The sequence below is a fragment of the Numida meleagris genome, chromosome 12 (assembly GCF_002078875.1).
Source record: "Numida meleagris isolate 19003 breed g44 Domestic line chromosome 12, NumMel1.0, whole genome shotgun sequence".
NCBI lineage: Eukaryota > Metazoa > Chordata > Aves > Galliformes > Numididae > Numida > Numida meleagris.
This window is the reverse complement of record NC_034420.1, coordinates 11,280,263-11,294,053: the sequence shown is the minus strand read 5'-3', so window position 1 is coordinate 11,294,053 and position 13,791 is coordinate 11,280,263. Positions and strand designations below refer to the sequence as shown.

At 46.1% G+C, this 13,791-nt stretch overlaps 1 protein-coding gene across 6 annotated transcripts in view; it reads left to right on the top strand.

Moving 5' to 3' along the window:
• The window catches only part of SGCD (sarcoglycan delta), a 410,388-nt gene that overhangs the window by 80,077 nt on the left and 316,520 nt on the right, over positions 1-13,791 (top strand). For all 6 annotated transcript variants that reach the window (XM_021410212.1, XM_021410219.1, XM_021410211.1 and 3 more), the window contains 2 exons: positions 3,248-3,450; positions 8,608-8,683. The gene's annotated coding sequence lies outside the window, so the exon portion shown is untranslated. The remainder of the gene's footprint in view (positions 1-3,247; positions 3,451-8,607; positions 8,684-13,791) is intronic.

Sequence of the window (13,791 nt, the reverse complement as noted above, 5' to 3'; positions counted from 1 at the left end):
ATGCAGATGTTTGCCCTTTATTGTATTTGTATGAACAAACAAGGCAGATGAGCATTCAGCATGTAAGTACAACTATTTTGCATACAAGAAAGAAAAAACGACCCATAACTGAGGAAGACCTTAGTTTTTGTCTGAAAAAATAAGAATGCATGTAGAGATAGGCATCTGATCTCTGAGATTTCGGCCCTTTACCTTAAGACTGATGAGCAGTTTTCAGTTTTGACATCCTACTTGGACTCATCAAATATTTTCCCATCTTTACAAGGAGGGAATCATGGAATCATAGAATATCCCAAGTTGGAAGGGGAATATCCCAAGCTGGGAGGGGTCCACAGGGATTACTGAGTCCAACCTCTGGCTCCACACAGGACCACCTCAAAATCAGATGGCATATCTGAGAGAGCTGGCCAGACACTGCTTGAACTGCAGCAAGCTTGATTCCATGACCTGCCTTGGGGAGCCTGTTCCCTGCCCACCACAATCTGGTGCATAACCTGTTCTTGATATCCAGCCTGACCCTCTCACCTTTGTTTCTCTTGATCATTTTGGGTCCAGCTCATATCATAGTAATTTGCCTTTGGTTTCAGGGGTGTTCAGAGATGTGCAAAGATCGCTCAAATACTCAAGGAACGCTCATGAAGGTGACACGGACAACGGAAGGCTGCTGTGCATGCACAGCTGGGTGATGCAGGGCAAAAGGTTGGGCTGGATGCACCATGGGGATTTAAGCCTTGGAATTTAATTTTGAGCTAATTTTGAAATAATGAAACTTGATTTTCTCCACTCCTGATTCTGCCTACGCAAACGACAGAAGCAGATTCCTTTCAACCAGGCACACCGCAACCCCAAATACTTAAATAGAGCTGAAGTGTCGCTGAGGGCTGCGGCTGCCGACGTAAATAAGCTGCAGCAATCCTCAAATGCCCACGGAGGTGAACTCCGGGCCCCGCTTACACTGGCACAGAAAAGAACAGAATCAAGGCCTTTGTGTTCTGTAATTTTGACACACTAATGTATTCAGCTCTCAATCACCTAAGCATCAAAGCAATTAAGTGCAGGTTTTCTGCAGTGCATCTTAATGGTGCAGTCTTCCTTGCGAATGGCGTGATCCAGCTCACGTGGCAGGCAGAGCACAAGGCACGGGTCCCTGCCCCTGCCCAGCTGCTGTCCCTCGCACTGCGGCTCTCCTTCCTGGCAGGGACAGCGGCTGGTGCTCAGGAACGTGGAGCCCCTTACCCATTCCCCATTCAGTGCCTTTGATCCCGCGATTGGTATTGCTTGACCTTCAAACATCCTTTATTTTTTTATTTTTAAGTAGATTAGGAAGAAGGCCTCTTGGAGGGCTTAAAAGTCTGTACGCTGAGGATGATTTCTGCAACCCGATATGGATTACCATAGTTACTCTGTGTGAACATGGCAGCTTTCCAGCTCCTCTGCCAGGAATGATCTAAAAGCTTTTCTTTTATTGTGTCCTGAGGTGAGAGCCTGGCTTTAAAAAGCTTTCAGAATTCTAATCCTTTCCTCCAGTTTGCTGCACTGGGAGGCCAGCGCCTCTCGATCTCATGTCCGGTATTATTGATAACCTACCAGCAATGCGTTTGGGATCGCTGTGCATGACCAATCACTTAGCTAATTGAGCACACAGAGAGCCGTGGCTCATGGATCCCAGTTCTCTCCCTGTTCTCTTATTCCTCCGACTTCTTTCCAGGCATATTGTGTAGAGCTCGTGATGCTCTCCCTTCAGCATGGGACACGTGCATGTGCTGGGCCAGGTCTGTAGTCAGCAAGAGCGGCAGAATGTAAAGGGCAGTCTCCTGAGTCTTGTTATCTTCTTATGCACAGTAATAGCACAGTCTGCATGCCATTCATGATTTTTATTTAATAGAGTTTCCTGGTGTGTATTTTAGGATTCATTTAAAAATACATCAGTGATGAGCGGGGTAGGAAGAAGAAGCTGAGCCAAAAATTCTCTCTAAAAACAGACCAATAACTATCTCCCCCTGCCTGCAGCTGACATTTAGGAGGATTCTTAAATCACTTAAAGTGATTTTTAAAAATCACTTCTTAAAAAAAGGAGTTTCAGGGAGAGATTATTGGGTGGATTGCCTGATGCCAGCACGAGTTGGATGAAGGAATTTCATCCTGGTTTAATGTTAAACTGGTGTTGATTAGTGATCAGAGTGAAACTGGAAACGGCATACAGCGTGTGCAATAGCTCAGCATCCCTTATGGCACATTGTTTATGATGAAAAAGTCCAGGATTCTTTATGTCATGCAAATTTCTTCCTTGGGATTTTACCTGGGGCTTTGCAGCGCGGCTTGTCCCTATCTCACTGGACCACCCCCCAGATGACATTTGGGGCAGGGTGCCTTTTTCCCATTTTATGTCTCTGTTTGGCAGGTCCAAGATCTGCCAGGTGGGCACAGAACCTGCCTCTCTCAGTCTCAAATCAATTTTTTATCCATGAGGCTATTCTTTATCCTGCCGTACTGTCTGGAAGTGATAAATTATTGCTCTAGATAACAAATACCTTCTTCTTCTCCCCCATTGCTTACCCCTTGTTCCTAGCACTCTCCTTCCTAGCTTCAGTAGTTGGGCTAATGCCTGAGCAAAAACCCAGGTTACGGTGAAATGTCAGACGAAAAACCAGTTTAAAACATCTGGACTGCCAGTGCAGACAGCTGTACACTTATTTATCTCGCTCCCAAAATCAGTAGGAGTGCTCAGCCCCTGTGCAGGGTCCCGCAGATCCTCCATGGGAAGGTTTCTGCTGTGATCTTTGGCAGCAGGGCAGGGCTTGGCTGCGTGGTGCTGGCTGCGCTGCTGTCAAGGTTTGCTCTGCAGGAGCTCCACCGCTGCCTCGGCCGCCTGTGCTCAGGTCCACCAAGCCCAGCACCGAAGACGTTTGAAATGCCATGAATATTTAAAACAAACAAAAACCAAGCCCTCAAGCAGCCTTCTTTTCCAAATCGCAAGAGAGCCATGACCAAATGCAGACATACATGCAGGTTACTTAATTAAAATTAAGCCTTCTTTGCCATTCCCCTTCGTTTACATTTCCAGCAGCACCCCCTTTTAATGCCCGTGGCAAGATTCATCAGCTAGAGGCTGTACTTTTTACAAGATTTGACGAAGATCATTCAGGAGTCAATATTTTGCCAAAAGCTAAGTGATAATTCTGGTGGCTTGCATTTCATTTACTCTTTTTCTCTCATTTCTTTTTTCTCCCCCTGCTCTTTGCATTAGGGTTTTGAGTTACGGCAGAGCAAATGATGCATGCTCGTGAAGGAGGAAGGCTTCACCTCTTCGCCCTGCTTTCTTCCCTGCCTCAGCTTCATTTTGCATGATTTCTGAATAACAGCAGGAGCACCGAGAAGCCATTGTGTCTTTAAGTGCAAAACATACAGCTCTCTGCCGAATTTCTGGAGGCTTCCTCGTTACTTGATGAGGTAAGCAACAGTGGTTTGGGCAGGACAAAATGGACTTGTTTAAAGGAGTAAGGTGGGGAATGGGCAAAGGGAACAGGGTTCCCAGACACCTTTAGGCTCCTTAGGTAACCTGGTCTGAACAAAAAGAGGTGGATTCTGAGACAAAGATATTCATGTCTTTGTGTTTGAACTTTGTGTAGAAAACAGGCATAAAAATCTCTGGGCAGCTGAATCCCTCCCTAAACACGTCCATCCATGCCCATAAAACTGTGGCAATGGATTTGTCCTAATGTAGTTAAAGCACACATATACCTGGGGCCGTAAATCACAAGATGGTTTGCAGCAAGGGCCGTGTGCAGCCAGGTGCATGCAGGAGTGCCATGGGTTGTAATTTTCTCTTGACAAAGTCATTTCTGAGCTTTTGCAATGAAAATTGCAAGAGTGATCCTTTGTCTGTCTGTCTCCCTTGGAAGTGCTGGTGGGGCACTGCCAGTGGGGTGGCTGTGAAGAGCACTGGGAGGAACACGCATGGGCACCTACTGCAGGCAGCTGGTCCCACCAGAGCCCAGCTTCAAAAGGCAGCAAGTCCACCCAGTGGAAACAAAGGGCTGCCTCAGGAGTGGGCTAACACTCAGTCATATGAAAAGCATCTATATTCATTTCAGAGAGAAGATTGTTTGGAGGAAGTGTTTCCTAAGACCCAAGCAGGCTAGTTAGTTTGTAATCATTTGGGTTTAAATAATTCAAAAGCTGGTGCAGAACTGAATTAGTAAATAGTCGAAACGACATGGCTTTATGGCAAACTTTATCAAAGAAACCTAATTTCCCTCTCTGATTGTATTACGTGTCTGGTTGACAAAAACGATTGTATAAAATTAGTGCATTTAGACTTTTGTAAGGTGTTTGACTTGGTGCTGAATAACATGCTGATTAAACATTAGCACTATTCAATAACATTAGAATGTACATTAAATGGATTAAGAGGTGTCTGACAGAGCTTAACAAGTAGTTCTCAGTGGAGAATTGGCAGCAAATGGACCTGTGGTTTCTGGGGAACATGAAAGTAAAGTCAGAGTACCAAAGCTCTCCAGTGTTTGTGTCAGTGATCCATAGCAAAATACAAGAGGAAAACATTTGATAAGCACAAAGATCAAGAAAGTGGAATGCCGAGAAGAGGAAGGGAGAATGGTGCTGAGGAACCTGAATCTTTTGATAATGAGGATGAGGAATCCATCAAACTAGATGCTGGTCTGCCCAAGGACACAGCCCTACATTTACTATTGAGCTGTGGCTAACGCTTATGGGAGGTGCACCAAAAAGCCTCTCCTTGTCTGTCAACCCCATGTGATGGTCTGGCAGAAGGAGTTCATGTGGCCTTTAAAGATATGATCAGTCAAGTAGTGAAAAACAGGAAAATAAGTAATTTTCCTTCTGTGAGCAGCATTGTTAAAACCAGGTCTGAAATGGCAACGGGCTGTGTTGAAACTTAGAAAGGATATGGAAAAGCTAGAGGATATGTAGGAAAAATGGCTGAAATTATATGAGAGTCAGAGGAAATATCTGATAATAGGAGACCTGAAAGGCTCAGTGTATTTGTTTGACCAAAATATGTTTTTTTTCTATGTAAGTCTGTTTCTGGGGAAAAAATATGAAGTCCTAAGAGACTCTCTAATTTATCAAACAAAATTGGAAGGGTCAACGTTTGAAAGCTGAACAGGATATAATTAAATGAGGTGTGTGTTGTGGTGCTTTTTTGTTGGTTTCTTTGTTTGTAGCTGGAAGCTGATTTTTGTTGTTGGAGCAAATTCTCAGAACAATAAAAGGGATTCTCTGCTTTTTGATGGCTTCAGAGTGACACTCTGCTTTTCTCCGCTGTTGACTATCTTCTGCCTTATAGCTGCGTGCAATTAGAGACAGCCAGGTGAAATGTGAAGGTTTGTTGCAAGGTCAATTGAAGATCTAGTGATTCTTCCTGGCCTTCAGCCTGATGAAGTTATAATTGCATAAGAACACGTTGATTCTAAACACGATGTCCCCTGTTTTCAGAAGGAAAAAAACCCTACCAGGGTTATTAGCTCCCTTCCACGCGACAGTTGTTGCTCATACATTTTTAACCTTTTAACTGGAAAACTAATTGACATTTTGTTTGGAAACACGTGGTGCAGCTCAGCAGCGGAGTGCATTTCTTCCCCAAGCCACACCACCTGGATGCAGAGAGATCGGGGCTGCCCCAGAGCCCTCCTCCCTCCAGCTGCAGGGGTTGGAGGGTCCGAGTGGTTCCACCACCAGCAGTGCTTTGTGCTGAGCTCATGCTGAGGCCACCCCAGCTGGTTCACCATGGATGGGCTCCCTGCTCTTTTTGGGTTGTAGCTGCCCGTGAGCTGCTCCCACGTGGCTGGAGCTCAGCTCTCTGCTCAGAATATTAGCAGCGACAGGCAGAGGTATGGCAGAAGGAAGAGACTGATGAAGAAAACTTGATTCCAGCATCAGACTTTGTGGATTTAGATGCAAAAGAACAGCTACAGTTATGAAAAACGTCAAGAAGTGTTTCCCATTAGGGAGCAGTCAATGAATTCGAACCATTCCCGCTGCCTTAGCCAGGCTTTCCTAGGGCCCTCTTTCTGAAACTAGAGCAGTCACCTTGTGCTGGGTCTGTGCACAGGAACAAACGTCTCCCTGCTCCTCAGCTATGAGCTACCCTCAGCACAAACATTCTTTGTTCAAATAATCCCCATCTGGGTACAAATTCTGCACAGTTCTCACACCTACAGTCTGCCCATCACCTCGTCAGCTGAGGAGTGCCACCTTCCCATGGTTAAAGCTGCCCCCAGGTGAAGTTTTGGCTGAGATTGTCTCACCTCTGGTCCCAGTGCAGGGTGTTTGTTATGGATTTCCCCTCACATTGTTACTGTAATGTTTTACCCACTTCTAGCAACTGAATCTCAAATGCACCCAAGTGCCACGGAGCCGGCAGCGACCTCACAGACCTCGGTTACTCCAATTATGGGCAGCAGCCACGACGTGCTCCGAGGCCATGGAGTCTAAGTGGAAAGGAGGGAGCATTGCAGGAGAGCCTTTAAATTCTGAAGCGAAACTATAATTAGCTGTAATCGCACCCAGAGTAACTTCACTGCTATAATTCTCAGCAGGAAAACAATTACACTGCAGCAGTATAACCCGACAGACACGCTGTAAATACAAAACATCCTTTGGAAATATATGCTCCATATTCTAAATACATTTAGAATTAAGGCAAACAATTCTTTTCTAATTGGGATTCGAGGCAGACGTGCTGATGTGGGGTGGATTTTTTTTTTTTTTTCTGTTTCTACTTTTTTTTGCTTCATGTGTATGCAGAGCCGTGGTGCGAGGTGGTATGTCAGCGGCATGTCTGGGCTGTGCTCGGAGAGGCAGCGAGGAGAGCTGACCCTCGTGCTTGGCTTGTAGTTCTCTGCATGGGTGGTTTCTGTCCCTTGAGATGGGCACGGGTGCACAGGGAGCTGTCTGGATGGGTCGCAGGATTCATGAAGCGCAAAGCCAGAGCTTCTCCTGCTTGTGCTTGGGGATACAGCAGCCCCGAGGAGCGGGAAGGCTCCGGCGGATTCAGTGCCCTCGGTGCGATCCGGTCACTAGGGGGGAATAGAGCACCGCAGAGCGCGGGGCTGATGCGCTCCTGCCTGAACTGCCGGAGCTTCAGGGGCTGCCTGCCCCACATCCCGCTGCTCTGCTGCCCCCCCCCCCAAAGCTGCAGAGGCAGCTGGGAACATAGGGGAAAGGACTCAGGGATTTCACCTTTATTTGGTGGAGAAATGCTCAGGGTTGGTGTTGGCAGATTGTCATTCTGAGTGGCGAGATGCTGATTTGCCAGGGGTTACTTTAAATCACCGGGCTTGAAATACATTCCTAAACTCTGTTTGGAGAGCCTAGAACACGTGCAAGGGCAAATTTGTAAGAGCTTCGTTTGGCTTTTGAAGGGTTTTATATGGCACACAATCTAAGCTGCTGAAAGGGGGAAAACTTGATATTTGTTGCTGTCTAACCCAGATCCTCTTGGAGAAAGGGAACCAGACAGACTGGGACAGTTCCTTGGTTTCTCCCATACCTCTTCCAGTTCAACAGAAGAAGATAGAGAGGGGAACAAAAAAGAAAGCAACATAACATAACATAACATAACATAACATAACATAACATAACATAACATAACACAACACAACACAACACAACACAACACATCATCTCTACAGAAATGTATTTGAAAATCTACAGAGCTCTCTGGGAACTGAGGTATCTGATATATTTTAAAATGATTCTTATGGAATACAATCAATAGAATGATTTTATAAACCTACAGGAAGCTTTTCGTTATCCATTGAATACTTTGGATGTTTTTCTATAGGGGCAACATTCAGGTTTATGTGCTTGTATCAGTAAATCTAAAAGGTACAGCTTCCCCTGTTGCACTGATTCTGTCATGACAAATAAAGCTATTTTCAGAGGTTTTTAGTATTTCCTGTAGAGGTTTATTCTATTTCCACTCTTATTAGAGGACATTTTTTCCCTTGTCTTTAATAAGAGTGACTAAGTTGTAGAGTTTAAGGACAGTAGGGTAAGCTAAGGGTAACATCGGTGAGTGCCATCATGAACAGATATACATATTAAAGCCCAAGGCAGATGATCGAGACAGCGCCTTTTTTCAAAGACAGAAATAACATGAAATTCCCATTTTAGGAAAAAAAAAAATATAGAAAGAGACTGATAGGAAAGAAAGAAAATACAGATCTTCCAGAGATCACAAAGCCAGACCTAGCAGCTATTTATTGCAGCTCCTAAAAGTTTTGAAGTGCAGCCTGTAAGGATGAAATTCATGGACTGGGGGGACAGCTAAATCAGACTCCCAGCACAGAACAGGGGGCTGCTCTCTGTATGTTTGTCACTGCAGGGAAGGGCTGGGAAGCAAACAAAGGGGAGTACGGCCACTGTGCCACCACTGAGCCACCTCTGCCTTCTACATGAAGGCTTGTCTGAGGAACATTGTGGTTGGCCTCACTTCTCTGTGTTGTCGGGCTATAAACCAGAGTGTCCCCTGGACGTGTCTGTTTCCCAAGCTTGTTCTTTCTTACTGCATGTGCAAGACAGGATCAAGATGGAGCTTCATTGGATTTCCATTCCTGTTTTCAGAGAAAACACGAGTTTGCATGTTCCAGAGCAGGAGACTGCAAGAACACGGTCAATCCAAAGACGAATGCATCCATGTGTAAGTGCATGTATATGTAAACACACAGATATTCATGCCACAAGTATAAACAAGAATATTTCTCCTATAGTTATCACCTCTTAGAGCTTCTGGTCTGAAGCGAACGTGAATTGGTGATCAGATGTCATCACCTTTGCATGGATTTTATACGCTTCGAACACGGGGAGGCACAAACAACACACGGGGTATGGAGGAAAACAAGCAATTGTCTTTCTGTTTTGCCTATCTATATCGCATGAGCTTGACACAGGGTGACTCACCAGCAGCAGGTGGCCTGCGGTTCTGCTGGGCAGATTAGCGGTGGCAGGCAGGGGGCTGCTGGCCCTATATGGCAGCCCAGAGGGGAACTAAAAATAGTTTGCAGACTTGCAGCGAACTAAAAGCATTTGTGAGCTTTGAGCGGAGTCTGCTTCTGAAGGTAAGAATCGGAGCTGGTCTATTTCATCTGCCATTTGTGTTTGGCTTTTTTTTCTCCTTTCTTTTTTTCCTGCATGAAGCTTGCTTTGGCAGTGCATCTGCAAGCGTTATCTGGCAGAAGGCCGGGAGTTGGGAATTGTAAACAGTTACTTTCTCTGTTTGTAGAAACAGGGCGGGGAGTGGCCAGCTACAGGAAATCAGCCTGACCGAGGGCATTTGCAGCTGTGAAAGAGACGACAGGAATAGGTCTCAGTCAGAAAGAGCTGCGTTTTTTCTTCACCTCTCTCAATTGTTAGAGAGTATGAGCAGCACATGAGCAAACCCAGCGTGTGTCCCTGCTCTGAGCAGCCAGCCAGCCATCTGCATACCTGTACATGTCCACATCTCCGTGCACGCAGGGGCCTGCGGGATAGCTCTGTGTGCCCTGTGCAGAGTTACCCCGCTGTGGTGCTGCCCAGAGCCCTGCAGCCGTGCTGGAGCTGCCCTGGCTGCTTGCTTGCGGCCCCTGACAAGGGACAACAGCGATCTCATTTTTGCTCTGTGATGTCAGGTCAGCTTCTGGTAACGTCAGTGCCAGCAGCCAAATGGATGTTAATTTGAGAGGGAAAAGGACGGAACCCAAATTAATATAGGCTTGCCTGTGTAATTACTGTTATTGGCTGGTGGGGAAGGAAGACCTTGTTCACTCCGTGCATTTCTGTGGCTGCCAGGCTGTCGTGCATCGAGCTGGGAGCGGGGGACAGGAGTGCTGTATTCATCCAAGAGGGACTCCAATTTCCTGTCATCCCCAAATGATGAAATCCTGCTTATTTCAGATGGACAGGCAATGGAGACGCACCCACCAATGCGGTGGGTAGGATTTAGCTCCAGGTGCTTGTGGGGAAACTTTTCCCATTGAGTCCAGAGTTCAAAATCCTGTTCTCTGCGAGCAACCACAGAAGGGAGTATGTTGTTTTAGTTAGGGTTCAGTGTTGCATTCCCAAGCTGGTGAAAAGAGTGAAAGTTGGAGAAAATGACTGTATGCTTGAAGGCTGGGCAGCTTTGCTAAGTGCTAGATATAAACTAAGGAGAAATCCTATTTGGCAGCAGAGGGAATCTGCTGGGGTTTGCAGTCTGAAACTGCTGTACAGTAATTGTTTTCTTCTCCAATAAACCAATGCATTGATTGGGGTAAGCAGGAAGGATCAGTCCCAGTGGAGCTCTGCAGGGTGTTCTCACCATGCTGCTTACTTCCGATGGTCACAGCTGATCTTCGTATGCTTCCCTCTGCTGAGCAAACTGGATGTGACAGAAGACAATGTAATTTAGGTTTTTTCCCTCTTTCAGAAAATGAGTTGCTACATATGATCTCATATGCTCACACTTGCATATTTATGGGGAGTCCCCAGATCTAATTTTCATTGTGCCTGCCCCTGGTTAGCACAGACTTAATTCTGCAACTTCTAAACAAATTCTTCTGACAAAATAACATCGTGGCACATTGAAACAGAGCAGGTATTTTAATACAAGCATGCTGAATAGTCAATTCTGCCTGAAAGCACACACAAATATTATCTTCATGGAGGCTAAGTGACCAGTTAATTGCAAGATGGCATAGAAGTTTGTGAAGAGATGTTCCCCAGCCTTTGCATGTGCTCTCCAATGCTCTTGAACTGACATTTGCTACGACAGGGTGCACACAAATGATTTGCAATTGAGAGGGCTCTAGCTTGTTTACTTGTCTTAATAACTCGTGACAAGGACACCAAGGTCCAAACTGTGCTGGGCACGCTCATAGGAAGGAGGCAACCACAGATGCTGTCAGTAATCTTACTGGGAAGACTACAGCAGTTCTTTGGGCTGGTCCTCTTTAGCTGGCCATCTGCTTTGCATTCCCCGGTGGCACTTGGGTTTGGATCTCCAGTTTGTTTGTCATTTCAGTCTTCCACTTTATTATTTCCAGAGCCAAGTGAACCGCTGCCAATTCCAGTGCAATGAGATTGCATTGTGAGCTTTGCGACATGGTATACTTTTTTTTTTTTATCTTCAAGGCTCAGCTCCTGGAATTGGTTGATTATGTTTGAATCCCAACATTCATTAAAAAGGAAAAAAAAAAAAAAAGGAAAAAGAAGAAGGTGGATCTCTGCTCCTCATGAACTGAGAAAAAAAGCTTATGAAAAGATCCCTGCAGACAGTAATCTCAAACTAAATAAAAAAAGGCTTTTTTTTTCCTTTCACTTTTTTTTTCCCCCCCCAGTATCAGACTCTTTTACAGAAATCATCCAGTTTCTGAGTCTCTCACTCACAGTTTTTGAATGCTGGGTGCTGGCAAACCTGAACAGCAGCTGTTCCTTCCTAACAGCAGGGATAATGAGTAGAGCCATCCCTACCAGGACAAGTGATTTCCCTCAGCCTGTGCTGCCTTTCCCTCTGCCCCTGTAGCACACTGCCAGCCGTGGTCATGGCAGGAGCATGAACCCACTCCTGCAGCTTGGAGGACAACCCAGATCCCAGCAATCCAGTGAGAAATGGGAGGACAGGAGTCTGTGTTAAGCAGAACCGTGATTCCCTTGAGGCCAGGAGCAGCAGCTGCTGCTGTCACTGACCTCATATCTTTAAATACTCTTGGCTAAGGAGGTATGGCATTTGTGTTTGTGGCACATCTGAGCTGCTGGCTTGCCCAGTTTTCGGGTGGAGACTGTCCCTGTTTCCCCAGCTTGAGGCTATATCTGGGTACAATTAATAGATCTGGGGAGTGTCATGTATACTTCAGTTTGCCTTGGGTACTCTTCCTCTTTTATTTTCCAGTGGGAAAAGAGATGACATTGAAGACTGGTTTGAACAAAATATGTTTGCTGGTCTGGATTTTTCATCACTCTGGGCTGGGGCCTTAGGGAAACATATTTGCTTTTATTGCTTTTTCCTGTAACTAAGTGGAATTAGCATTCCCTGCCATTGCTGGCCAACTGGATCCAGTACTTTTTTTTTTATATGTATCTACTTATGAAAATACCAGAATTCTTCAGCAATAGTCTAACAAGCATACCTCTGACACTGCAAGGCTGAGCAACATCTCCGTGTAATTTGCAAGTAGGAGTGCATGCACAGAGGTGTGTGCAGGGCAGGACTTTGTGCACTTTCCGTGCATTGTGGTCTGATTGTTGAGTGGTCCTGTGTGGTGCCAGGAGTTGGACTCATTGATCCTTATGGGTTTCTGCCAACTCAGGATATTCTATGATTCTATGAATTAATCTGAGAGGTTTTTATACTTCATTTCATTTTAAGTAGTGCTGTTTTCCTGAGAGTGATGCTCAGTGCCCATGAAGACCAAATCAGTATCAATTCATTGAGTCACAAAGTCAAAAAACACAACCAACTTTTGATAAACTTTCATGATAATCATACTTCTATGCTGCCAGTGATTAGCTTGAAGTTCCAGATGTAACAACTCAAATTGACAGACACAATCTCTCTGATTTGTGCGTACATACTGCTGTGTAAGGTGTTCCATGGTTTATCAGTGATCTGTCCGCAACCTAGAGAGTGGGAAGGAATCCTGGAACAGGGTAACATCTTCAGCTTAGGTTTGGATTTCTGACTTTAGCCTTGCTTAATGCCATTTTGTTGGCACTGATTTTACAGACCTCTGATGAACCCATTCCTGGAGGTGCTCGGGGCCAGGCTGGATGGGGCCCTGGGCAGTCTGAGCTGGTGGGGGACAACCAGTCCATGGCAGGTGTTGGGGCTTGGTGATCTTTAAGTTCCCTTCCAACCTAAGCCATTCTATGATTCTGTCAACCAAAACTTGGCACTCTATTGGAATTTTAAGGTAATCTGGACTCGCATAGGTGAGGGGAAAAGCCCAGACAGGAATCCATGAATACAAACGCAGCTTTGTCCTACTGAATATCAATCAGTAGCCACTGAGTTTACAGTTAACTTTGATCTTTTGCTCTGGAACATGAGCAAAAAGCATTCACTGGTCTGATAAAACCAAAACATTGGTATACAGTGGCAAAATAATATTTTAAGGTGAAAACAGTGTTTCCACTAATCCCATCTGTAATGAATGGAACTTAAACAGGGGAAATGAAGCCTGCTGGCACCAAAGCCTTTGTAGCAGCGCGGGGAGGTGAGTGTGGGCTGCCTCAGGGATGCCATGCCCCCACTTTGCACCTTGGGCGTTCTGGGAACTGCAGACCCAGCGCTGGGCTGGGTGAGGGCTTAAGCGAGCAACGAACCGTGCTTCCTTTAGTTTTGCTGGATCCTTTGGAAAAACCGCACTGACTTATCCAAAGCCTCCAAGGGCAGGGGGAAAGGATGCCCATGGAAGTGCCCTCCGGTGGCAGCCACGCCCGGGTCGGGGCTGGTGCTGGAGAGAGATGCGGGGCGATGCACACCGCGGCATGCAGCCTGCTCCCCCGGGGCCATCTGCTTCCCACAGCCCCTGGCCGTCTCCTCCGAGAGAGGCTGCTGGCGGCTGGCCGCGGTCTGTTCTGATCCGCTAAAAGCTTGTGGAAGGGAGAGGGCTGGGGGAAAGGAGGAGGGGGAAAGAAAAGGGGGGCGGGGGGGGGAGGAGGAGGAAGGGAGAAGAAATGCGGGGGGAAAGGGAGTCGGGAAAATGGGAGGGAATCAAAAAAAGGGGGAAGGGATAAATGGGGAGACGGATGAAAAAGGGAAAAACGGGGGCAGAGGGAGAGAAGTGGGGCGAA